This window comes from Cebus imitator, unplaced genomic scaffold, assembly GCF_001604975.1.
Source record: "Cebus imitator isolate Cc_AM_T3 unplaced genomic scaffold, Cebus_imitator-1.0 Scaffold335, whole genome shotgun sequence".
In the NCBI taxonomy this organism is placed as follows: domain Eukaryota; kingdom Metazoa; phylum Chordata; class Mammalia; order Primates; family Cebidae; genus Cebus; species Cebus imitator.
The window spans coordinates 1,535,892-1,539,137 of record NW_016107650.1 but is presented as its reverse complement, the minus strand read 5'-3'; the positions used below and the strand labels follow the sequence as shown (position 1 = coordinate 1,539,137).

The 3,246-nt window shown below is 45.3% G+C and overlaps 1 protein-coding gene and 1 long non-coding RNA gene across 3 annotated transcripts in view; one reads left to right on the top strand and one right to left on the bottom strand.

Moving 5' to 3' along the window:
- LOC108287063 overlaps positions 1-1,837 on the bottom strand; it is a 16,729-nt gene extending 14,892 nt beyond the window's left edge. For both annotated transcript variants that reach the window (XR_001818193.2, XR_001818192.2), the window contains exon 1: positions 1,715-1,837. This is a non-coding gene — a long non-coding RNA (uncharacterized LOC108287063). The remainder of the gene's footprint in view (positions 1-1,714) is intronic.
- The window catches only part of ACOT13 (acyl-CoA thioesterase 13), a 38,599-nt gene that overhangs the window by 16,485 nt on the left and 18,868 nt on the right, over positions 1-3,246 (top strand). The gene's annotated exons all lie outside the window — the stretch shown is intronic.

The following is a 3,246-nucleotide window of genomic DNA, read 5'->3' as shown; positions in this document are numbered from 1 at the left end:
AGACGGGGTTTCACCATGTTGACCAGGATGGTCTCGATCTCTTGACCTCGTGATCCACCCGCCTCGGCCTCCCAAAGTGCTGGGATTACAGGCTTGAGCCACCGCGCCCGGCCCTTGTCATAGATAATCTTAACTTTCTAACTTTGTTTTATAACTTTCCTTACTAAAAGTGCATTCTTATAACTTTCTTAATATTTCTTTCTCTTCTTAATCTCTCTTTGTCTCTCCTTCTCGTTGCCTCCTTGTCTCTCTCTCTCCCTCTCTGCCTCTTTCTCTCTATGTCTTTGGCTCTCTCTCTCTTACTCTCTCTCTCTCTCTCTCTGACTCTCTGTCTCTCTCCCTTTTTGACCCTCTGTCTCTTTCTCTCTGGCTCTCCGTGTCTACCATTTCTTCCCTTGAAAAGAGAATACTTAGAATGGACATTAACTTGATCTAAGTATATAACTGGGGACATAGAAACCGATCAATTTCTTCTGCCACCCCATCAGGATCATCTAATAATGGCTGAAGTTTTAGACTCCGGATCTTAGAAGCAGTTAAGGGAGCATTCACAAAACCAACCTCACCTCCTCTTTGAGGCTTCATAAAACTAAGCAGCCATGCCTCCTCCTTGAGGCATCTTCTTTAGAGAGCAAAAAAAAAAAAAAAAAAAACTTTGAAGCTGCAGCTGATGCCTTAGAAGAAGAGGGGAAAGGATATCTCTTGCATTGCCCTGTCTCTCACTGGAGCCCTTTCTTCAAGGAAGAACACTCATGCTGGCAATGATCAGGCCTTTGAGATGCTAGCTCTCCAAAGCCTGGGTTATACAGGGGAGTAGGGAATTCTAGGTTGGGTTCTGGGGTGGCAGCACTGCTTAGGCAGGAGGAGGCAGTGCCGTGGGGATGGCAGAAGCAGTAGCTGGAGTCGGAAATGAGGGAAGATGGTCTAAAGGGTCCCATTTCCACGTGAATTGCTAATGGGTAAAAGCTCCACCCTTTTTAGGTGAGACTGCTCCTTTATTCTACTGTCTGTTTTCCTCCTTCTCTTAATGAGTAGAGGACAACTGGCCCCTGCTGCCAACAGAGAGCATAGTCTATTCTTGTGAGACGACTTTTCTTGTTGACATACATTATTAAGAATTGACAGACCTAATCCTCATCTCACGCAAATTTTGGCCAGACGGCTGCGGGCTTGAGGATCAGTTCTTTAATCCAAATAAAACAGCAATACTTTATTATTTGTTACAGAAGACTCAACCCCCCCAGGCTGGGAATCTCTTGCCTATTCCATTTATGGAAGACTCTCTCAGGACAGTAAAGGCCAAAAAAAGAAGAAGAAGAAAAAAAAAAAAGACCCAACCCCCCCCAAGCTGGGAATTTCTTGCCTATTCAATTTTTATGGAAGACTCAACACCCCAGGCTGGGAATCTCTTGCCTATTCCATTTACGGCAAACCCCAAGCTGGGAATCCCTTGCCTCTCCATTTATGAAAGACTCAACCCCGCACCAAGCTGGGAGTTTCTTGTTGGCTGCCCTGGGAGGTTGACCTGTTTCCTCCTCTCCCCCTTCTGAGGGTCCTTTACACTCTTCTCATTCATACCATCCTCCGTGGCTGCTCTCCAGCAGTAGGACTTGTCACCATCCACATAAACAATACCACATTCACACACACATTCTACCCTCCAGAAGCTGACCACAAAGGAAGTACTTTGTCGACCCTTTGCAACGTTTCCTACCTTGGCTCATGCATGAGGTTGCCTGGCCGAGGCCCCTGGTCACTGTGGTTTGGAATCTCTTTCTTCTGTGTTGCTGAGATTCTAGGTTTATTCTTCGCACCAGGTAAGTTCTGGCTCTCTCCCCCAGGGCCACTGCAATAGGGCGGCGGGGCACCTCCCCACAAGGGAGGACCAAGGACTGTCCCAGAGGGGAAACAGAATGCCGGATGAGCCCCCAAATTTGTTAGAAATGGGTTTATAACGTCGGGAAAAATCCACACTGAGATAATGGATGACTCAGCAAGGCTAGTTTACTTCTTGCAGGAAGGGTGCGACTTGCCAGCAGTCTTGCCATGAGAGCACAGCTGAACAAGGAGACAGGGACATTTATAACTTCAGTAACCTGATGCAATCGCCCTATTGCTGTGTCCAGCTTCCATTGGCTGGAATAATACCTCACATTCTATGTTTGACCTGATTGGCTAAAAACTTGGAAATTTCCTGAATAGATAAGGAGAAAGAAGATGAGGAAGAAGAGGAAGCTAGTCAGGAGAAGGTCAGGAGGGTTTCCAAATGAGGAATGGCATGCACCAGGGTTTGGAGCTTGCCCAGTTCTGTTCAGACATGCCAGGGTGAGTCAAGGTAGCTGATCTGAGACATAGCTGATTTAGAGAATGTATATACATGGGTATATGTTTATGCTAATAGTTGGTAATGGCCATAGAAGCAAGAGATTGTAATTCCTTATATGTAGTCTAAGATATAAACTTTGAAGAAGAACTTTTTCATCTCTCACATCCAGAAAAGGATGTATTGGCCTAAGGGGAAATTTGAAATCCTTGAAAAATCTGTAGTCATTTTCCTTGTTAAGCTTTCAACAACTTTATGAGCGTGTATCTCCTTGTGATAATCTTGCCATGGATTGGATTGCCTTTGAGTATCTGGTTAAATTCCTCATACCTTGAACAGACACAACGGAATAGTCATAAAGACATCCTTGCCTAAGTAGGCAGTGATGGTAACTTGCCTTCCAAGAAGACTGATATGCCCGTTGAACCAGGAATAAGAGTTCCCCAGAAGCGTTAAGGTTGAAGTGTCTAGATTATTGCTCTCTGGTAGAAATATAATGTAAGCTACAATGTGAGTGATACGTGTAGTTATAAAGTATAAAATAGCCACATCGTAAAAAGCGAAAAGGTGAAATTAATTTTAGTAATAGAGGTAATAGTATATCCAAGATATTTTCTATCATATAATCACCATTAAAAAGTTTTAAATCGGCCGGGCGTGGTGGCTCAAGCCTGTAAACCCAGCACTTTGGGAGGCCGAGGCAGGCGGATCACGAGGTCAAGAGATCGAGACTATCCTGGCCAACATGGTGAAACCCCGTCTCTACTAAAAATACAAAAAAAAAACCAGCTGGGCACGGTGGCGTGCGCCTGTAGTCCCAGCTACTCGGGAGGCTGAGGCAGGAGAATTGCTTGAATCCGGGAGGCGGAGGTTGCAGTGAGCTGAGATTGTGCCACTGCACTCCAGCCTAGTGCCTGGCAACA